Here is a 24,682-nt window from a genome sequence, read left to right on the forward strand (position 1 = left end):
AACAATTGCAGTCGATTAGCACAGATTTATTTTAACTCAAGACCTTCAGTCATCACATTACATGACTGTCCTAACAGGCAGTGGTAATAAATTGCGTTTGCATGGAGTAAAGTGCGATAAACCAATAGTAATTCCTATCGACTGACCCAGGCATAATGCGAAGTGCGAGAAGAATTCTACAATACACGGCCCATGAAACCCTCGTGGAAACTTTGCCGATGTGATTCAACAAATTAATCAGTGGCCGGAGTGGGCGAAATATTACCGAATTCACCGTGGCGGAGCGGTGTCGTTGGACGGACGTTGGCCGACCTCGTGGTGCTGCAAGGCTGCACTCATCTATTCACTCCTAGCTGTCTCGCTCAGTACATAGCTGAACAAAAACTTCCTATCTCCAACCTCAATCGTTCCATTTGCTAAGTCCTAAACTGCAGAGATGCTCACTCTTTCTCAGGCAAGCTGAGTAAAGAACGCCACGTCCATACTCTAGGCAAGCTGGGAGCGGAAGACCACTACAGAGACTTCTCACAGTCTGCTCTTCGCCTCAGTTTCCCCTCCAGCAAAATCACTTACTCCAATTGCAGCACAAGTCGCATTAATTATGCGTCGCTTCCCAGCGTCGACCAATGCCTGCTCTGGGAAGTGAACAAATCCCCACAAAATTTCCCTTCCTCTCAACTTCTGCTATTTAGCTCCTCCCAGGTCACCATCAAGGTTAGTGTCTGCACAAACGCCAATTTTTCTGGAATTCTGACTCACAGGAGAGTACTTCCAAATTCCTTGGTCCTATGTTGCCATCGGAGGCCGGCGTATTTCATTCTGTCGCTCTTCACCTGATTTACTTCAGGTTCTGTGGACTGTGAATTCACCATGAAGTTGCTATAGTCACAAACACGCATATTTTGACCTCGGTTGACCACTGCACCGCAGCTTTGTGAGGCTTTCTAGTATGTTTAATTGAAAACAGGATGATGGACATTTATCAACAGGCGTACAAGTTCTCTGTCTGCTTCCCGGTTCACCAGAATGGGATCAACCATCGACTCACTGTCACTCATCTTAAGGCAGCTTGAGGCTCTGCCCCATTACCGCTTTCTCAGAGCTTGAGCTGCCCTAAGTTGCCTATTGTCGCTTCCCTTCGCCTCTCCCCACTGGCCGGCTATGGTCACTCTGTTATACTTCCCTGGGATAAACTAGTCTCCAGTAAATCGACACATTTCCACAAAGTTTTTCATGTCGTGTGAATTACTTTAAAACCATCACACGACATTAATTATTCCAATACGTCCATACTATACCCTCTACAAGATGCATTGTGCCTTGTCAGTCATTTTTGTTCAGCCCTACTGTTCGCTCAACGTGAGTTAGGTGATCTTTAATGACTTCATGTAAGGGGCATACTTCTTGCCATCTTACAGAATAGTTAACGTTAAGTCCTCTATCTCCTTTCGTGATAATGTCATGCTTCACAAGTCACTTCTAAGGTTATAAATTCTGTTGCAACGTGGCTTGAATGACGCGAAGGAACTGACATGTGCTTTATCCACATATAAGTGCGGTCGGCTGCAGTGTTAATGAAACGTACAAACGAGATCGTGAATTACTATTGAAATATGTATGACTATATCACTAGGAAACTGCAGTACCATTGCGAGAGTGAACGTATAGAGAAATGTGTTAACCGATAGTACAATACCAGTCTCTATGAACTGTACTGCGGCATTAGGTTGTAAAATATTCTTCACTACCTGACCAGAAATGACAAATTAAATGCGGATGAAAAATGGTTTTCACGTACCAATTCATCTCAGCTGAGTACTCCATCAACTATCTGGCCCCACTGCTCACTTTGTTCAATAATTATATTGCTTTCGGGATTTACAGGAAGTACACTACAAGTGACGCCATCATCGCTTGACATCGTGCAAGCCTTTCCTTTACGAAAGAACCTTTATGTTTGAAAAGTCGACCGTTTATGTGACCTCCCCTTAGATCCAGAAGTAGTTAAACAAGAGCTTCAAAACTTGAGACTCATAAATAGAACCAGCGGACTATACAGGGTGGTCCATTGATCGTGACCGGGCCAAACATCTCACGAAATAAGCGTCAAACGAAAAAACTACAAAGAACGAAACTTGTCTAGTTTGAAGTGGGAAACCAGATGGAGTTGTGGTTGGCCCGCTAGATGGCGCTGCCATAGGTCAAACGGATATCAACCGCGTTTTTTAAAATAGGAACCCCCAGTTTTTATTACATATTCATGCAGTACGTAAAGAAATATGAATGTTTTAGTTGGACCACTTTTTTCGCTTTGTGATAGACGTCGCTGTAATAGTCACAAACATATGGCTCACAATATTTGACTAACAGTTGGTAACAGTTAGGTTTTGTAATTTAAAATACAGAACGTAGGTACATTTTATTTCGGTTGTTCAAATGTGACACATGTACCTTTCTGAACTTATCATTTCTGAGAACGCATGCTGTTACAGCGTAATTACCTGTAATACCACATTAATGCAATAAATGCTCAAAATGATGTCCGTCAACCTCAATGCATTTGGCAATACGCATAACGACATTCCTCTCAACAGCGAGTAGTTAGCCTTCCCTAATGTTCGCACATGCATTGACAATTCGCTGATGCATGTTGTCAGGCCTTTGTCGGTGGATCACGATAGCAAATATCCTTCAACTTTCCCCACAGAAAAAAATCTGTGGACGTAAGATCCGATGAACCTGAGGGCCATTGTATGGTACTTCGACGGCCCATCCACCTGTCATGAAATATGGTGTTCAATATCGCTTCAACCGCACACGAGCTATGTTCCGGACATCCGTCATGTTGGAATTACCTCGCCATTCTGTCATGTAGTGAAACATCTTGTAGTAACATCGATAGAACATTACGTAGGAAATCAGCATACACTGCACCATTTAGATTGCCATCGATGAAATCGGGGCCAATTATCCTTCCTCCCATAATGCCGCACCGTACATTAACCCGCCCAGGTCAGTGATGTTCCACTTGTCGCAGCCATCATGGATTTTCCGTTGCCCAATAGTGCATATAATGCAGGTTTACCTTACCGCTGTTGGTGAATGACGCTTCGTCGCTAAATAGAATGCGTGCAAAAAATCTGTCACATCCCGTAATTTCTCTAGTGCCCAGTGGCAGAACTGTACACGACGTTCAAAGTCGTCACCATGCAATTCCTGGTGCATAGGAATATGGCACAGGTGCAATCGATGTTGATATAGCATTCTCAACACCGACGTTTGTGAGATTCTCGCGTAATATGTCTGCGACTGATGTGCGGATTAGCGGCGACAGCAGCTAAAACATCTGCTTCGGCATCATCATTTGTTGCAAGTCGTGGCTGACGTTTCACATGTGGCTGAACACTTCCTGTTTCCTTAAATAACGTAACTTTCCGGCGAACGGTCCGGACACTTGGACTATGTCGTCCACGATATCGAGCAGCATACATTGTGTAAGTAGGCTGTTAAGGTTTTCTTATTGGTAACGCCACATATATGACTACAAAGGTAAATACATTGTTTGTTCTCTATTAAAATCTTTCATTTGCTAACTGTGCCTATCAGTAGATAGTGACTTCCGTAGTTTGAATCTTTTAGTTAGCTGACAGTAGTGGCGCTCGCTGTATTGCAGTAGTTCGAGTAACGTAGATTTTTGTGAGGTAAGTGATTTGTGAAACATATAGGTTAATGATAGTCAGGGCCATTCTCTTGTAGGGATTATTGAAAGTCAGATTGCGTTGCGCTAAAAACTATTGTATGTCAGTTTAAGCACAGTTATGTGTAATTTTTCTAAAGGGACGTTTCAATACCACACGCCCGTTGGGCATTTTGATCACAATAGCCATACATCAACACGATATCGACCTTTTCCGCAATTGGTAAACGGTACATTTTAAGACGGGTAATGTATCACGAAGCAAATACCGTCCGTACTGACGGAATGTTACGCGATACCACGGACTTATACGTTTGTGACTATTACAGCGACATCGATCACAAAGCGAAAAAAGTGGTCCAACTAAAACATTAATATTTCTTCACGTACTACACGAATAAGTAATAAAAAATGGGGGTTCCTATTTTTAAAAAAAAACACTGTTTATATCCGTTTGACCTATGGTAACGCCATCTAGCGGGCCAACCATAACGCCATCTGGTTTCCCCCTTTAAGCGAAACGAGTTTCGTTCTTCGTAGTGTTTTCGTTTGATGCTTATTTCGTGGGATATTTGGTCCGATCAATATCAATGGACCACCCTGTATACGAGCCCGGCAGACCGAATATACAATAAAAAATTATTTAAAAATAACACCCCCTTCCCCACCTCTCTCGATCACAAAGCCAACATTTCTGAACCCGTGTATGTCTCCTTATCTTTTCTAAGACACCCCATTTGCCAACATTCTAAAAGTACGCCAAGAGAGTTAAAGTACAGTGGTTAGCGCAATGGACTCGCATTCGGGAGGACTCCATCCTGACTTAGGTTTTCCCTAAATTGCTTAAGGTAAATGCCGGAATGGTTTCTTCGAAAGGGCACGGCCGCTTTCCTTCTCAATCCTTCCCTAATCCGAGCTTGTGCTCCGTCTCTAATAACCTCGTTGTCGACGGGACGTTTAACACTAATCTCCTCACGCTGCTCCTTCTCCTCTGAAAGTACATCACGTGAAGGAAGCTTTCACAATTAAAGATAAGGTCCAACATCATTTCAGTCACACTGAACGGGCGTTTTAAGACCCGTATTCTCGCTCCGGCGTCTACAATATCGTGTGTTTACATTCCTTCTCGACGCACATTGGTCAAACTGGACTAGCTCTTACAACTAGGTTTCAAGAAAACCTCGTAACTAAGAACAGGAAAACAACTCGATCTCTTCCGTGCATCTCAAGAGAAGCTAGCATATTCGACTTCCTCTAGATATGCTGCAAATCCTTCACTATGCCACCAAAGGTAAACAGCATTCGCTTTTGGAAGAATTAAAGTTTTCTGAGTTCGTGAGGAGATATGCAGAACACAGTCTCACCAAGTAGCAACTCAAACTTTTTTCGGTACTATCTTATCACTCATCTTTCCAAAGTAAAATCCTCCTGCCCCTCCTGGTACCACACACATTCCTCCGCTCCCCCTTATCCCATTTCCTCATTAAAGCCAATTCCTCTCCTCCTCCTTCTTCTTTGTACACTTTTGGCACCTTTCTTTCCATTCTGTCAAGTGCAAAATTTTCCTCTACCAGTCTGACAATCTTCCCTTTCCATTATCACCATATTACACTCCATTTTACATGAGCTTCATGTCACAGTATTTTCTCTTTTATCCACGTTTTTCCTGTTGTTTCATATAACTCGTAATGCCGCCGGTATTTTCAACCTCTTTTTCCGCTCCCCGCCCTCCTCCTCCTCTAGACATTCCCTTTCATGTCATTTCCAAAAAAATGTTCATATGTGTGTGAAACCTTATGGTACATAACTGCTAAGGTCATCAGTCCCTAAGCTTACACACTACTTAAGCTAAATTATTCTAAGGACAAACACACACACCCACGCCCGAGGGAGGACTCGAACTGGACCAGTCCATGACTGCAGTGCCTAAGACCGCCCAGCTAATCCCGCGCGGCTGTCATTTACACTCCAGCTGCTTCGCCACTTGGGTGGGCCTCAAATCATGCAGTGTCGTGTCCGTAGCCTCGCAGCACTATTTCTGTGTTTGCTGTCAGCGGGTGCCGAGTGCGGTGCAGTTCCACCTCATTGTGTTTGATGGTTGTAAACGTATACATACCACTGCGCCAGTTGTTCCTTGCGCCATGGTGAGTTTTAAGTACATGAGAACTTCTGTTTTCATTACTTCTACATTTTATGGCCTTCTCTCACCCCCCTTTCCAGCTAATTTGCTATTCTCAATGTTTTTGCTATTTATCTTTTTCAGCCTTTTTGGCGTTTCTGACAAGGATGTTTTCCACAGCAGTTTTACACGTCAACAGGACCCCATGCATATACTCCTTACGGCGAGAGAAGAGTTCAGTCATCTGGCAGCAAGGTTGGCGGTATTCAATATGGAAGTGCAGTGGTCCAGTGACTGGTGGTGTGGGCAGCGGGATGACATAATTTCCGCTCCCACCCTTCTATTCTGCGGCAGCCAGGGCTATAGAGCCTAGCAATGCCACACGATACTGGTGGGCCAACCGGTTATTCAAATATCAGTTATTTTTTTATACCAGTTCCTTTTAACAGTTGTAAATAAGTCAGTTACTTTCAACAGTTATAAATAAGTCAGTTACTTTTACTACCGAAATCGCCAAACGGAGGTGCAGTTAAATAACTAAGTATGTGGAATCGAGCAGCTTGATTTCTCAGTGTAATCAAAACTACGGGTATTACGAAATGCCAGGAATTTCAGCTGAATCGTACTGTAACCTTATCTAATTAACTGTTCATTGTATTTCAGTTGCTATTTGAGGGGCTGTCGGTGTTTCATATTACACGTGTACAGGTGCTTGGTCATTATTAGAAATTAATTTTCCAAGCTGTTACAAAAATTATAAGAAACATTGCTACAGAATTATCAAAGCAAAAATGTTAAAGACGTGCTTTTGTGAGTATGAAATAATATGTAAACTGAATACTGCAGGCAAAATTCGAAGCTTTACTTCTGGCGCTGTTCACTTCGTGCAGCAAGTGTAGAACCATGAAATACAGCACACAAAATAAGTGTAACATCATGGACTCCTTTAGTTTCGTGGAAGTCCGCCCCCGGTAGCTGAATGGTCAGCGCGACAGACTGTCAATCCAAAGTGTCCGGGTTCGATTCCCGGCTGGGTCGGAGATTTTCTCTGCTCAGGGACTGGGTGTTGTCTTGTCCTAATCATCATCATTTCATCCTCATCGACGCGCAAGTCACCGAAGTGGCGTCAAATCGAAAGACTTACACCAGTCGAACGGTCTACCCGTCGGGAGGCCCTCTTCACACGACATTTCATTTCAGTTCCGTGGAAGATAGTCCGTTTCAGAAAAGTGAGAGCATGGTGATAAAGTTTTATGCGATATTTCAAAAGTGATCGAATACTGCAAAATTTCTTCAGTTACCGACAGCGTTTTAATTTGTTAGTGTGAGAATGACTAATTACACTTCTCAGAGCCTCCAGAGGCTTGTATATCTCTCACGTTTGGTATTTACACTGAGGTGACAAAAGCCATCGGACAGAGATTTTCACATGCACAGATGACAGTAATATAAAAGGGCAGTGCATTGGCGAAGCTGTCATTTGCATTCAGTTGATTGATGTGAAAAGGTTTAACAGACTGTGAACGCAGGATGGTAGTTGGAGCTAGAGGCATGGGACATTCCATTTCCGAAATCGTTAGGGACATCGATATTCTGAGATCCACAGTGACAAGAGTTTGAAGAGAATATGAGATTTATGGCTTTACCTCTCACCATTGACAACGCAGTGGCCGACGGACTTGACTTACTGACAGAGAGCAGCTGCGTTTGCGTACAGTTGTCATTGCTATCAGAAAGTCAACACTGAGTGAAATAACCACAGACATCAATGTGAGACGTACGATGTACGTATCCGTTAGGACAACGCGGTGGAATTCGGCGTTGATGGGCTTTGGCAGCAGGCGACTGGTGCGAGTGTCTTTGCTAACTGCATATCACCTGCAGCGTGTCTCCTGGATTCATGAGCGTATTCGTGTCACCCCAGACTGCTGGAAAACCGTCCTTGATCAGATGAGCTCCAGTTTCAGTTGGTAAGAGCTGATGGTAGAGTTCGATTGTTCCACAGACCCAACGAAGCGATGGACCCAAATTGTCACCAAGGCACTGTGCAGGGTGGTGATGACTCCATAATCGTGTGCACTGTGTTACATGGAATGGACTGTGTCCTCTGATCCAAGGGAACTGATCACTGGAAATGTTTTTATTCAGCTTCTCGTGGACCGTTCGCAGCCATTCAAGTACTTCATGTTCACAAACAACGAATGCAGTATTTGTTGAATCCTGCCTAGTCGTCAAATGTGGGGTGTCTGGGAAGCCTACATTCTCGGATCGCTAGACAACAGATCATGCAAATCGTATTAATGAGTTTTATTACGAAAAGAAATTCACAATATTTAACATTGTGTTAAAGAGATGTGTCGCAACAAAGGCTGACAGACAAAATAAACAAGGTTATTCAGTATAACAGTTCCAAGACTGAGTTACAAAGCCGCCTGCAGTGGCCGAGCGGTTCTAGGCGCTACAGTCTGGAACCGCGCGACCGCTACGGTCGCAGGTTCGAATCATGCCTCGGCCATGGATGTGTGTGATGTCCTTAGGTTAGTTAGGTTTAAGTAGTTCTAAGTTCTATGGGACTGATGACCTCAGAAGTTAAGTCCCATAGTGGTCAGTGCTATTTCAACCATTTTGAGCTACAAAGAACATACGAGGAAAGTAATGAGCGTTGAGGCTTCTGTCTAGTTGCTAGTCTTAAGCTGCTGTAAAACTGTACTGTGGACAGTCAGTCGCGGTGCTTATGTTCTCTTTTCGTGGAGGCCGCTGCTGTAGCGTTGTAGTGCTGGAGAGGGGTCAGTCAGCGTGCAACTGGCTGACGTCTTCTTCACAGCCTCTCTGTTCTCTCGTTCCCTACTGGACATGTTTGAAATACATTCTAGACAATTCGGGTAAAAGATTTAGCAATCCAGGTCACCTGACGTGAATCCCATCGAATATTTATGAGGCATAATCATGAGATCAGTTCTTGCCCAAAAACCTGCACCGTCAACATTTTCGCAGTTACGGACGGCTATAGAGGCAGCATGGCTCAATATTTGTAGAGGGGGCTTCCAACGACTTACTTAGTCTATGTCAAGTTGTGTGGCTGCACTACGCCGTGAAAAAACAGGTCCGACAATATACACTCCTGGAAATGGAAAAAAGAACACATTGACACCGGTGTGTCAGACCCACCATACTTGCTCCGGACACTGCGAGAGGGCTGTACAAGCAATCATCACACGCACGGCACAGCAGACACACCAGGGACCGCGGTGTTGGCCGTCGAATGGCGCTAGCTGCGCAGCATTTGTGCACCGCCGCCGTCAGTGTCAGCCAGTTTGCCGTGGCATACGGAGCTCCATCGCAGTCTTTAACACTGGTAGCATGCAGCAACATCGTGGACGTGAACCGTATGTGCAGTTGATGGACTTTGAGCGAGGGCGTATAGTGGGCATGCGGGAGGCCGGGTGGACGTACCGCCGAATTGCTCAACACGTGGGGCGTGAGGTCTCCACAGTACATCGATGTTATCGCCAGTGGTCGGCGGAAGGTGCACGTGCCCGTCGACCTGGGACCGGACCGCAGCGACGCACGGATGCACGCCAAGACCGTAGGATCCTACGAAGTGCCGTAGGCGACCGCACCGCCACTTCCCAGCAAATTAGGTACACTGTTGCTCCTGGGGTATCGGCGAGGACCATTCGCAACCGTCTCCATGAAGCTGGGCTACGGTCCCGCACACCGTTAGGCCGTCTTCCGCTCACGCCCCAACATCGTGCAGCCCGCGTCCAGTGGTGTCGCGACAGGCGTGAATGGAGGGACGAATGGAGACGTGTCATCTTCAGCGATGAGAGTCGCTTCTGCCTTGGTGCCAATGATGGCCGTATGCGTGTTTGGCGCCTTGCAGGTGAGCGCCACAATCAGGACTGCATACGACCGAGGCACACAGGGCCAACACCCGGCATCATGGTGTGGGGAGCGATCTCCTACACTGGCCGTACACCTCTGGTGATCATCGAGGGGACACTGAATAGTGCACGGCACATCCAAACCGTCATCGAACCCATCGTTCTACCATTCCTAGACCGGCAAGGGAACTTGCTCTTCCAACACGACAATGCACGTCCGCATGTATCCCGTGCCACCCAACGTGCTCTAGAAGGTGTAAGTCAACTACCCTGGCCAGCAAGATCTCCGGATCTGTCCCCCATTGAGCATGTTTGGGACTGGATGAAGCGTCGTCTCACGCGGTCTGCACGTCCAGCACGAACGCTGGTCCAACTGAGTCGCCAGGTGGAAATGGCATGGCAAGCCGCTTCACAGGACTACATCCAGCATCCCTACGATCGTCTCCATGGGAGAATAGCAGCCTGCATTGCTGCGAAAGGTGGATATACACTGAACTAGTGCCGACATTGTGCATGCTCTGTTGCCTGTGTCTATGCGCCTGTGGTTCTGTCAGTGTGATCATGTGATGTATCTGACCCCAGGAATGTGTCAATAAAGTTTCCCCTTCCTGGGACAATGAATTCACGGTGTTCTTATTTCAATTTCCAGGAGTGTATTAGGAGGTATCCCATGACATTTATAATCTCAGTGTATAACACGTTTTTAAAATAGACTGAAAAGTGAAAAATTATTCTAGACCGGACAGATTCCTAACCACAAAGGTACAGACAATCATGAAAATATCTACTCGTGAATTTGTAACAGGTATGACAATATTTGTAAAAATAGGAAGGAAAACATGGGGACACATGTAGCAGGTAATTGATGCATGTGTGGCAGTGATATTTTTAGTGCACTTGTGTGACGTGATCTTAGAGCGCACCAGGTGTTCCTTTGGTGGAGGTTGTTTTTTCCTGTTTGCCACGATGTTATTTAATTTCTTAGTGTTTGCTGGTCTTAGCTATCATTAAGTAAAAGGCAAGATTCGCACTAATAAAGGGTTTCGTTCATTCATCATACACTACGTGTTTTCTATTTGTGTGGTGTAGATCCATGCCTACATATGAATAGTTCACCTGAGTCACAAAAATTGCATTGTTCTGCAAATGGTATCAATTGTTACGAGATTTTTCACAACGACAACTACTCTCTACGCTCCTGTTATCTACTACATGCTCCCAGATTTTTGTTTCAAACTATTAAATATTTGCAGTACTATCAGTATGAAATCAGGAATCTGTATGAGACAAGGAGAAATTACTTTATATTTTTTAATCTCTTTTAAAAAGTGTTATATCAAGCAATTTTTATTTAAATAATTAATTATTTTCTGTTGATAGTCTATACCTTCATTTGACAGAACCAATGTATTGCTCCCTAAGCGGTTATCTGTAATGGTTGCTCCTGAGTCCCAAAGAAAAAGAACTGTGAGAGAGAATTATCTGCCACGAAAAATTCTTATAAATTATAGATATTCTCATCTACTGACTGTTATTTCCATAGTCGCACTCTACATAGTGATATGGCACGAAACCGAAGTGCATTTCTATAAACAGATGGCGCTCAATCTGCCAGTTATTTCGTGAGCTATATAATATCTGAGGATAAAAAATGTTAACTGGTAATGGCAAGGAAAGCGTTTCTGAAGAAGAAAAGTTTGTTAACATCGAGTATAGATTTATGTTTCGGGAAGTCGTTTCTTAATTTATTTGTATGGAGTATAGCCATGTACGGAAGTGAAACATGGACGACAAATAGTTTGGACAAGAGGCTAATCGAGCTTTCGAAATGTGGTGCTACACAAGAGTGCTGAAGATTAGATGGGTAGATCACATAACTAATGAGGAAGTATTGAACAGAATTGGGGAGAAGAGGTGTTTTTGGCACAACTTGACAAGAAGAAGGGATCGGTTGGTATGACATGTTCTGAGGCATCAAGAGATCACCAATTTAGTATTAGAGGGCAGTGTGTAGGGTAAAAATCATAGAGGCAGACCAAGAGATGAATACACTAAGCAGATTTAGAAGGATGTAGGTTGCAGCCGGATAGATTATCATGGACAGCTGCATCAAACCAGTCTCAGGACTGAAGACCACAACAACTACAAAAACAACATAGCATACCTTTCGGATGGTCAGTCCTTCTTCTGTGTTCGTTTATCCGTCATCGGGTCCCAGATATTGCGAAAGCGTAGTCCACTCTTCGGTAAACAGATGGCCCAACGCACTGTTGGCAGTTCTTAGATTGCACTTAGCTTTGTATTCCTCAATGCATGCGACAGAAATGTTTTCCACGTTAGAAAAACGAAAAGATAACAAGTTACAGCAAATTGCACAAATGTTACATATAAAATATCACATGAAGATGATAACTTTATTTTCGTGGGAAAACGAAAACCACAAGATCATCATTATCTGCTTGATCATCTCTTGTTACCACCAAACAGGCTTCAGTATCTTTCTTGCTGTTGTCCCCATCGTCTGACGAAATAAATTACAATATTTTATATGGGGTCTTCTCTAGTTCTTTCTTCTAGGTTCGACCTTGTAATCTCTATCCACACATCTCACGTAGCTCTTCTAGCGTAATTCGGGTGACAGCATCATGTATCAGCCTTCTGTGTCTGGCCACGTAAAGGTTTTATTTCACTCCGCGGCATCTGCTTTTGTTTGGGCTCAGATAAGTTCGATAGTTGTAACTGCAGTGGAAGGTATATAACTTTGTGGCTATGGTTCTCTAACGTATCAGTTACGTACTGTGTCTTCTGTGTCTTGTATCGCATATTCTGTTCAAAGTCAATTTTATTATCTTTCAACCAGCTGACGATTTTGCCTTTGTTTTCAGCAGCCATTGGTGCCTTATTTAATTGTAGAGAAAGCTACGGGGCGTTGTGCATTACAAAAACAGTAACAGAATTGAAATTTGTTAGAAAATGGACAACGAACCAGCCTTTAAATGTATCTACATTAATTTATTCGAGGACAAAACTGTACACAGAGCCAGCATGAAGAAAAGAAAACCGTGGAAAGAGTTGCAGTATTGCCAGTGAACAAATCACCATCTGACAGTGATGCCATCAGCTTTTTAAGTGTCGGGTACTCCATCCTGCTGTTGTACGTATATATGTATATGTTACTTGAAGGCACCTAAGTCAAAGTTGTCTGTTTCAGTCACATGATAAGTCCATTCCTTGATTTCCCAGACGTCCCAATAACAGGGCTTCCATCTGAATTAGCAGTTTATTTATCAGTTGTGACTTTCTTCACTCTCACTAAGAGATGTTCAATGCTTCTGCCACGCTATAAAACACTTCACTCACTGGTACCAACGGTCCACCATTGTTCCTATCCCTTTTCAAGTAAACACGCAAAATGTATATCTATTCGTGTGCTTGATATTTCATCGTATCTCCATTTACAACTCTTCTCTGCACTACAGAAAGCTATTTTCCACACAGGTGGCAAGAAATTCACTGAAGTAGTGGAATGCACACGTGAACACACATACCTCAACGAAGCATGCCACACCACTAACTGAAAGCAGTGGTCGCCTAGCATTATGGCAACACTGGAGCGTTGCTATGGTAATGTAAATAAAATCTCATGATCTGCTTGGCCATAGTGGACACGCAAAGCGTGTGAGCAAAGGCCACTTCAAATGTCAGAGCTCTTCTCTCACCATATGGAGTGTAGTGGTTTCATTGCTTGTCTCAAGTGAGTTCCCTTTACTTTTCCAAATTTACTCACCTTTCAGTGACATTCGATCCGCTGGTCGCTGGGTTCAGATACTTGAGCTGTAATTATTTCCTTATCGTTCCGGTCTACTTATGCGCTAAACGTGTGAAAAGCGTAATTTGAATTAAGCACATAATTGCATAACTGCTACAGAGACTGTTCAGTCATTTGAATCATTCGTCTACAGTTGCGGCATGTGCCAATATGGAAAGGAGTGGAATACAGTGTATAAAAGTAATTTCAATTTGACAAAGACTGACTACTGAATATTTAGTACAAATCTAGTGGAAAATCAAGACAAAAGAGCAGTAATATTACAAATTGAGTCCTCCTCGATGCAAAACACCTCATTATTCGTTTATTTCTTTATTGTCCCAAACTAGTTTCAAAGACAAATATCACCATCATCAGTGGGACTTTTTAATCTAAAACATGCAGAAAATGGTATGGTTGTACAAATGCAGTAAAATATTGTTACAGTTTTACAAATCGTCTTTTGAAATATAGTTTTATAATGATACTTTTATACTACCTTATTTATTGTACGCTACAGCATGTTTTAAGCAATTATTGGCGCTGTTTGTGACATATTTTCTGTGCTCTTTTTTCTGTTGCCGTCTGTTTACCTAGCGAACATCATGTCATCTGCAACCATGTGAGCGGCTGCTTGTAAACAAATACTCAAAGGTGAACTTCGTTTGGCAGCACTATATACTTGGGGTTATGGTAGTGTTGTGGAAACCAGTTATTTTGGTGTGTATTTAGCTGTTGCTTAGCTATTCGTATACTCAGGTTCGCTGGATGGTGTGTGGCATCTTTTCACACAGAAAAGCAAAACTTTTGCACTTTGTTTCTGATCCAGAATATTACGCCATCTTGTTGTTCGCGAGTGTCGCGAGAGGCGTATCGCAAGTGACGAGAAAGTCTTCTTGTATCCTCCTAGAGTTCTCAACGACGACACTCACCAATACACCACAGCGTCATCAGTAAACAGACGCAGACTGCTGCCCACACTGTCCGTCAGATCGTTTACATTAGATCTATTGAGATAAAGGGCTGTCGTGCCACAATTACCTGGGGCACTCCTAACGATATCCTTCTCTCCGATGAATACTCGCCATAGAGGACAACATACTTGGTTCTGTTACTTAAGACGTCTTCGAGCCATCTACATAACTGGGAACCTATTCCGTATCGTCGTACCTTCGTTAATAGACTGCAGCGCGCCACCATGCTGAACACTTTGCGGAAGTCTAGGAATACGGAAGGTGCCAGTTGTTGTTCATTCATGGTTCACAGGATAGCATGGGAGAAAAGGGCAAGCGGACTTCCGCACGAGCGATGCAGGGTTTTTAGTTTCAAGTACATTTACTGTACTCTAACTGAAAATATTTTCAATAATTCTGCAGCGAACAGATGTTAAGAATATGGGCCTGTAATTTTGCGAGTCTGTTCTTTTACCCTTTGTATAGGCACAGGTGAGAACAGTCGGGAAACGATACGAATATCTACAGATGGCGGCAGTATTGCAAAGGTTGCACTGCCTAATCTATCATTTGTGCTCAGGTGATTCGCGTGGAAAGGTTTCCGGCGTGATTATAGCCGCACGATGTGTATTAACGGAATTTAGACGCGGAATAATAGTTGAATGTTGCATGGGACACTGCATTTTGGAAATCGTCGGGGAATTCAATATTCGGAGAGCCACAGCGCATGTGAGTGCCGGGAATACCAAATTTCAAGCCGACCACTGTGGAGAAGAGGTTCTAGCGCTTCAGTCCGGAACCGCACAGCTGCTACGGTCGCAGGTTCGAGTCCTGCCTCGCGAATGGATGTTTGTGATGTCCTTAGGGTAGTTAACTTTAAGTAGTTCTAAGTCTTGGGGACTGATGACCTCAGATATTACAGGTAAGTCCTATAGTGCCTAAAGCCATTTGAACCAAATTTCAGGCATTACCTCTCACCACGCACAATTCATTGGCCGATGGCCGTCACTTAGCGACCGACCGCAGCGGCGTTTTCGTAGAGTTGTCAGTGCTACTAGACAAGAAACACAGAGTGAAATAACCGCACAAAATGCGGGTCGTACGACGAACGTATCCACTAAGACATTACGGCGAAATTTGCTGTAATGGGCTATGGCAGCAGAGGAAAAACGCGAGTCTCTGTGCCAGCAGCACGACATCCGCTGCAGACCACCTCCTGGACTCATGACTGTATCCTTTGGGCCCATCACGACTAGGAAACCGTTGCCTGGTCAGATGAGTCCCAATTTCAATTAGTAAATTCTGATGGTTGGATTCAAGTGTGGCGCAGACACCACGGCGCCGTGGACCCCAAACTGTCAACAAGCCACTGTGCAAGCAGGTGGTAGCTCCATATTGGTATGGGCTGTGTTTACATGGCATGGACTCGGATCTCTGTTCTGAACCAATCATTGACTGTAAATGGTTACGTTCGGCTACTTTGAGAACACCTGAAGCTATTGAAGGACTTCACGTTTCCAAACAACCGTGTTTGGCAGAACACGGCAAGACGGCAAAGAAGAGAAGCTGCCACTGGTACACTTACTATACAGGGTGAGTAACCTAACATTACCGATGGATATAGTTCGTAAACCACATCAAATACTGACGAATCGATTCCACAGACCGAACGTGAGGATGGGGGCTAGTGTAATTGGTTAATACAAACCATAAAATATTACGCGGAAGTATCATTTTTAACGCAAACCTACGTTTTTTTATGTAACCCCGATGAAATTCTGAACATATAAACAAATACGTAATGAGTGCCGTTTGTTGCATTGTAAAATGTTAATTACACCCGGAGATATTGTAACCTAAAACTGACGCTTGTGTACCACTCCTCCGCTGTTCGATCGTGTGTATCCGAGAGCACCGAATTACGTAGCGATCCAAAGGGAACGGTGATGGACCTTAGGTACAGAAGAGACTGGAACAGCACATTACGTCCACATGCTAACACCTTTTTATTGGTCTTTTTCACATGTACATTACCATGAGGGGTGAGGTACACGTTCAAACGTGGTTTCCGTTTTCAATTACGGAGTGGAATAGAGTGTGTTCCGACATGTCAGGCCAATAAATCTTCAATGTGGTGGCCATCATTTGCTGCACACAATTTCAATCTCTGGCGTAATGAATGTCGCACACGCCGCAGTACATCTGCTGTAATGTCGCCGCAGGCTGCCACAATACGTAGTTTCATATCCTCTGGGGTTGTAGGCACATAATGGTACACCTTCTCCGTTAACGTACCCCACAGAAAGAAGTCCAGAGGTGTAAGATCAGGAGAACAGGCTGGCCAATTTATGCGTCCTCCACGTCCTATGAAACGCCCATCGAACATCCAGTCAAGGGTCAGCCTAGTGTTAATTGCGGAATGTGCAGGTGCTCCATCATGCTGATGCCACATACGTTGACGCGTTTCCAGTGGGACATTTTCGAGAAATGTTGGCAGATCATTCTGTAGAAACTCGATGTATGTTGTAGCTGTTTGGGCCTTTCCAATGAAGTTAGAACCAATGAGGTGGTCGCCAATGATTCCGCACCATACATTTACAGTCCACGGTCGCTGTCGCTCTACCTGTCTGAGCCAGCGAGGATTGTCCACGGACCAGTAATGCATGTTCCGTAGGTTCACTGCCCCGTGGTTAGTGAAACCCGCTTCATCGGTAAACAGGTAGAACTGCAACGCATTCTCTGTTAATGTCCATTGACAGAATTGCACTCGATCATTAAAGTCATCACCATGTAATTGCTGATGAAGCGACACATGAAACGGGTGAAAACGGTGACTATGCAGTATGCGCATGACACTACTTTGACTCAGTCCACCGGCTCTCGCAATGTCCCGTTTACTCATGTGTGGGTTCATGACAACAGCAGCTAACACACCAATTCCACCCGCTTCTCTTGTGACGGGCCTGTTACGTACCCGTTTGCGTGCTACGACCATACCTGTTGCATACAGTTGGCGATAGATGTTTTGCAATATGCGGCACGTTGGATGCTCTCTGTCCGGGTACCGTTCTGCATACACCCTGCAGGCTTCAGCTGCATTTCGTCGACACTCGCCATAGATGAATATCATCTCCGCCTTTTCAGAGCTCGAATACACCATGGTCACAGTTCCTACAACACTACACTATCACAGACGTCTGGTAACATGGTGTACTACAGTTGGTCTGCGTGCGGAGACGAATGTAGAATAACAATAGCAGCAAGCGCTACATGCGGACTACAGCCAAACTCGTAAACAAGGTCGTCATCGTAAACTTGGTCCCTGCAGATGCTGCTCGCCGACCGTGACCCGTGTTTGTTACTACACGCAACTGAACGTCCGAGGTTTCAAGCGTCAACTTTAGGTTGCAATATCTCCGGATGTAATTAACATTTAACAATGAAACAAACGGCACTGATTACGTATTTGTTTATATGTTCAGATGTGCTAACAAAACTAACGTGTTTCCATTCAATAAAACGTAGGTTTGTGTTAAAAAAACGTACTTCCGTGCATTTTTGTATGGTTTGTACTAAACAATTACACTAGCCCTTCTCCTCACGTTCGGTCTGTGGAATCGGTTCGTTAGTATTTGATGTGGTTTACGAAATATATCCAGCGGTAACGTTAGGTGACTCACCCTGTATATATATATATATGATATATAAAAGGCGTCAGTGAACGGCTAGGCAACGTCCTCCGCCCACGAGGTTTCAAGCAGTCACAGGATCCACGAAATGATAGGTTCCGCCAGCCGGTTGCCGAGCGGTTCTAGGCGCTACAGTCTGGAACCACGCGATCACTACGGTCGCAGGTTCGAATCCTGCCTCGGGTATCGATGTGTTTGATGTCCTTAGGTTAGTTAGGTTTAAGTAGTTCTAAATCAAGGGGATTGATGACCTATGATGTTAAGTCCCAAAGTGCTCAGAGCTATTTGAACCATTTGATAGGTTCCATCAAAGATGTAGTCAACAATCTTAACACTGCAGGTGTTTACGAACTACGGTGTGAGTGCGGAGGTGCCTACATAGGAGAAACAGGGAGACCTGTCAATTTACGAGTAGCAGAACACGAACGCTATGTACGATTGCGACATTATAAATCGGCGATAGCGGAACATCACCGTGACTGTGGACAACATGTCAGGTTCCAGGAAGCCCGAGTACTGGCGAAAGTTTCGTGGATGCGAAAACGCAAAATACGGGAGGCGATCGAAATTACTAAGCAGCCTGACAACATCAACAGAGAAGATGGCAACAAACTCCCGGCGTCCTGGCTGCCTGCCATCCCAGTCCAGTTGCGGGGCAGAAGCTACACGGGACACGGACGTATCTGCACAAACAACTGTAGAGCAACTATCAGTCCACTTCCGCACACACCAGGAGGAAAACTTGCAGACCAGAAGACGAACGTTGATTGGCGGAAAGCTACCAATCGTTGACGACATGGACATCCACGAATAGCCCCCTTTCGTTCCATCTTCCCTTACGTCATGACTAGCCAATCATATTAGAGGGCCAATGAAAAGTTTTACAACAGTGAACGATGACATCGATAGTCTGTATAAATAGAAACACCTATCGACATGCAAAACCAGTCGTGCCCTGAGGAAGGCCGTTGCAATTCGGCCGAAACGTCAGTTTTAGTTTATTATTGTTGTTGGTTTTTAGCAAATGACGCGGCATAATACCCAGAAGAATTTTAATCACTACAACTGTATATCGTTTAAGGATAACAATGCGCCATGTAACCCTCTAAAATGATTCGCGAGTGGCTTGAAGAACATTCTGCGCAATTAGAGCGAATGATTTGGTTTTCCTGATCGCCCGAGATGAATCCCATCGAACGCTTAACAGTCTTAATCGAGAGCACACTTCGTGTACAAAATCCTGAGCAGGCAATACTTTCTCTACTATTGGCGGCTAGAGAGCTAAGTCTCCATATCCCTGCAGGAGACTTTCAAAGATTTGCTGAGTCCATGCCAGGTCGAACTGTTGCACTACGTCGGACAAAATGAGGTCCGACACGATATTGGGAGGTATTACACGACTCTTGTGACGTTAGTGTGGGTTGTGTTGTTACAGCGTTATTCCCCTCCAAATACAGGAAAAGAATTACAGTACAGTACTCCACGTTATCAATTGGCCGAGCCATTTTGTAGGGGCTCCATGGGGGGTAATGTGATGTTCTGGTTTTAATGTGTTATAGGACAGCGGGAACGATCTGGAAACTAAAGAAAAATTAGTAAATCTAGCAAATTACATTTCCAGGGTGATAAATACAGGGCGCGTCAAAAAAATGTATACACACTTTGAACTGTCATAGCCAATTTATTACCCGTTCTACAAGGTTATATATCTATGAGAAAGTAATGTTATGTTTCTTCAAGAGGTGGCAGCAGTGGCAATAAAGTGACTGCAACGTGACGGACGTGCTTGTAAACTTTGAAGCGCGGAAGCAGATAATTAAGTGGTACTGGAAGTTTGAGAATGTAGCTGCGGTTCGAAGACAGTGGAGAAGTGACTATGGTACAGAACCACCTTCAAGCTTAACAATTACACGTCACCGAGACAAATTCGAAATTTATGGAACAGTGTGTGATGTGCATAAAGGTCGATCAGTGCGACCTCGTACAGCTACAAGTGATGATCCCACAACTGCGGTCTTGGAACTGTTTCAGCGTTCACCTCAAAAATCTTCGAGGCAAGCGGTACGTGAGAGTAATGTAAGTGCTAGTAGTGTGCTACGCATTCTGAAGAAAGGCAAGTTTCCTGTGCACATTCCAAGGCTGCTGCAACAGCTAAGTGACGACGATCCAGGTCGAAGGTTAGAATTTTGTGAATGGGTTCAGGAGATGGTGAGACGTGAACTGGGATTTATGGGTAGCATAATTTGGTCGGATGAAGCCCAATTCAAACTCAATGGAACTGTCAATAGGCACAATTGTGTGTACTGGGCGGAAGATAATCCTCACATTACAGTTGAAAAGGCTGTGAATTTGCCTGGTTCAAATGTGTGGTGTGGTTTGTCTGCTAGACGACTCATTGGGCCTTTCCGCTTTGAAGGTACTGTTACTGGAGAAACGTACCTAACAATGCTTGCTGACTCCATATTCCCTGCCATTATTGCGTTATGCGGTAATGATGAGTTTTATTTCCAACAAGATTGCGCCCCGCCGCACTGTCATAGGGACGTACGAACATACCTGGCTCACAATGTGCCAGGCCAGTGCATAGGACGCAGGAGAGCAATCGAGTTTCCTGCACGCTCTCCAGACGTTACGCCGCTGGGTTTCTTCTTATGGGGCACAGTTAAAGATGAGGTGTACAAACGTAAACCACGTAACCTGGACACGCTTTGGAATGGGATTCAGGCGGTGTGCGCAGAAATCTCATTGGACACTTTGGTACGATGTACGGAATCAGTGGTGACTCGTAATCAGAAACGTATTGATGCTGAAGGGCACCAGTGTGAACATTAATCACATTTGCAAAGTACATTTATTTATCCAATTTGACTTTAAGCTTTCCATTTGCAAAAATCTAACATTGTAGACCGGCAAATAAATTTTTTATGACGCTTCAAAGTGTGTATACATTTTTTTGACGCACCCTGTATAATCTCTGAGTGGCTGTCGTGCACTTTACTTACAGAGTTCCTGTAAGAAGCGGACGAGACAATGATCGCATTCAGATTAACCAAGCGCGTCAGGGGCCCCGCAATTGTCGGCAGCACAGTATTGGCTTAGCCAACGACCTATATAAACAACATAGACTGGCTATGGCACCGCCATCTTTGAAGCAACTTGAAAACTGAGCCGCCATGTCTTGTAGCGTCAAGGTGCAGCCCACCCGTCGTCTGCTAGTGCTGAATGTTGTTATTGTTTACTACGCATGGCGTAAAAAAAAGAAAAAGCCAATTTGCACTGATAATCTGATTTCTCTACTGTAAAACATATAGCGACGAAGGCTAAAAGAAATGAAACACACGTCTGACATCGATTAATTGAAAAGTTTATTACGAAATGTTACAGTTCATTTCGCTGCAATTCCATATAGATTAGGTCAAAAACAATTTTAAATAGTTCAGTAGGTCCAAAAACGACCAATTGACAGCACAGGATGGGGTAATTTAACAGACTTCCTCAAATAATTATAAACTTTGAAGGAGTAAAAATTGAGTGTAAGCGCAAACTGTCTTATTTCTTTAGGATATTCTGGAATTGAACATTTGTTTTGCGTTACAAAAAGTGCTTCAGAATATCACTATTTTTGTCACATCCTATCACTTCAGCAGCACAGTCTCTTATTTAGGTCTACAACCACTGTTTCATAAGTCACAATTTGTTTCTTCTTTCTTGAAACACTTTGCCTTGCATGTTCCGCTTGCTTTCTCAGCTTCTCAGTCCTTTTCTGTAGTGTCTCATAATTCTGTTTCAATTGTTTGGGGCTAGGCAAACAATAAGAATGATCTGCACAAAAATGAAGTTATAAGCTTTATTTTTCTTTAAACATACATTGATTAGTAATAAAATTCACACATAACCGATATAGCAAATAAATAACAGGAAAACTCTTTTACCTGCTTCATTTGATAAGGAAGCTGATTCTTCACTGACAGGCCGTTTCCTTGGTTGTCTCTATACTATAGTGGTTTTCTGCAGATGGTCAGCAAACGTAAATATTGTCCGTACTGCGTTTGCCAGAAGTCGCCTTTTCTCGTTTGTACTATACATGTATCTATCTTCAAAGTGAAACGAGCGTATATAACTGTATTGAGTTGGCTGCCACTTATCTTGCCTCATATTGGCTACCCACCGACTTAACAGCTCTTTCTTTTTTCAGAGGAAATCTAAAAATAAAGAGACGTGTATGCAATAGCTTATTTACATTTTGTATATAGCTTAAACACGAAAATTATGCACAAGACGCTAAGTACAACAAGCATTTAGATACTTACCTGAAATATGATATTCCAGTTGTTTTATCACTTCCATTAGCGCAATTGTACGCTGCACATACACTGGGCATGATTCTCGATCGGTCAATAAGACATTTGAAACAAATTACAACCGGGAAACAGTGATTTTCTAACGTCAGTACTATACACCAAATGTAAATATACTGACATGTAGACGTTTCAAAAAATGGCGGCCGGTGTTCCTTTTTTCTGCCGCCGGGAGCGCTGTTACCTCACAGATAGCCACTCTATGTAGTTTATATACCTCCTTGGGCTTAACGCCCACAGATGCAGCCGAACGGCTGATGGAGCTCGCCACGGCACGCTGGTCAACCGTGTAGCAGCAGGGGCAGCACTTGCGCAACTTGCATTATTCAGGGCGCCAAGCGGCTGCTCCCACGCTGTGTTGTGTCCAGGGCTGATGAAACGCAAATCTCTGCTCCCACCAATCACGAGGCCACCTGCTTGCCTCAGGCTACCGTTTCCCGTCAACTTGTTTACGTTCCGCAGTCGAGTGTTCCGCGTATCGAAACGGAGTAGATGCATCTTCTAATCCCTTTCACAAGAGTACTGTAGTACCTGCCACTTTCTTTGCCTTCGGAAAATTTAAATTCATTTGTTTTTCTATAGATACGTAATAGGATAGTCGTGGCCTAATAGCACTCCGGCCCAGTTTTCCTAGCGCAGTGGCGAGAGAGACTGAGGGATGAGGAGGAAGAGTAAGTGAAGGCTGCTGCCAGACGCTTCTGGAGCAACGTAGCCGCCTTGTCGGGCTCCAGGCAATTTGCTGACAATATTACTTCCATTAAATCAGATTTACATTCTGCATTTTTTAATTATTTTTTGTTGTGTTTGTGTGGGGCGCTCAACTACTAAGGTAATTAGCGCCCAGTCACAAACGTTAGTGCACTAATAGCGTAAAAAAAACATAAGGGGGTAACATCAGAAAGTACTTATAAAGACGCAGAGAAACAAACTAAAAGAGTTTGATCTTTTTGCACAAGTCCATCAGTGTAATAAAACGAAGGACACGAACAGCTGATCGAGCATCAGCTAAAAGTTCCTGCAAAGTAGACGGCAGACATAGGACAACACGAGAGTGAATAAAACGGGGACAGGACAATAAAAAATGGCGCACCGTCAATGGATGACCACCGGGGCACTGTGGGGCGGGGTCACCGGACAACATGTAGCGGTGGCTAAATCGGCAGTGCCCAATCCGCAACCTGGCCAAAATGACCTCCTCTCACCGGGAAGGGCGTGAGGAGGTCGTCCATCCGTCGGGATCAGTTTGATGGCCCTAAGCTTGTTTTCATGGAGAGAGGACCAAGCCTGATGCAACAATGATGCAACGCGCCGACAAAGAACCCCACTAACATCAGCTGATGGGACGAAAAAGGAAGCTGTCCGAGGCAGCACGACAGCAGCCTTGGCCGCAGGATCAGCAGCTTCGTTCCCAGGCACACCAACGTGGCCAGGAATCCACAAAAAAAAAGGGACACAAGCCCCGGCAGCAGCTAGCGACTTAAGACACCGCTGAATTCGTTGCACGAAAGGATGGTCCGAATATGGGTCACGGAGACTCTGAATGGCGCTCAAAGAATCAGAGCAGATAGCATAGGGAGAATGACGATGGCGGCGGATATACTGAACAGCCTGATAGAGAGCAAAAATCTCAGCTCTAAAGCTTGAACACTGGTCAAGGAGCCGGTATTGAAAGGTACCATCCCCAACGACAAAGGCACATCCGACGCCAGCAGTAGTCTTGGAGCCATCTGTGTAAATAAAGACGTTATTAGCGAGTCTCGAACGAAGTTCGACAAACCCCGAGCCGTACATCGAATCCGCGGTCCTCTCCTTTGGGAGCGAGTTGAGTTCAAGGTGAACGTGAACCTGAGCCTAGAGCCAAGGTGGCGTCGGACTCTCACCCACTCGAAAAGTCGTAGGGAGGGTAAAATCAAGTTGCGGAAGCGGGCGACGAAAGCGAATTCCAAGAGGTAACAGGGCAGAGACATACAACCCGTATTGGCGGTCGAGAGAGTCGTCAAACAAAGAGAAATATGACGGGTGGTCGGGCATTCATATCAGCCGGGCAGGCGTGCCGACAAAGCAACATATCGCGCCTGTAATTTAGTGGTAATTCGGCTAAGTGTTTATCTGACATCAACCAATGCCAGCTGGAAAAGCACCTATTGGAACATCTTCACAACTCCAGTAACAAA

This window comes from Schistocerca gregaria, chromosome 5 (genome assembly GCF_023897955.1).
Source record: "Schistocerca gregaria isolate iqSchGreg1 chromosome 5, iqSchGreg1.2, whole genome shotgun sequence".
NCBI classification, from domain to species: domain Eukaryota; kingdom Metazoa; phylum Arthropoda; class Insecta; order Orthoptera; family Acrididae; genus Schistocerca; species Schistocerca gregaria.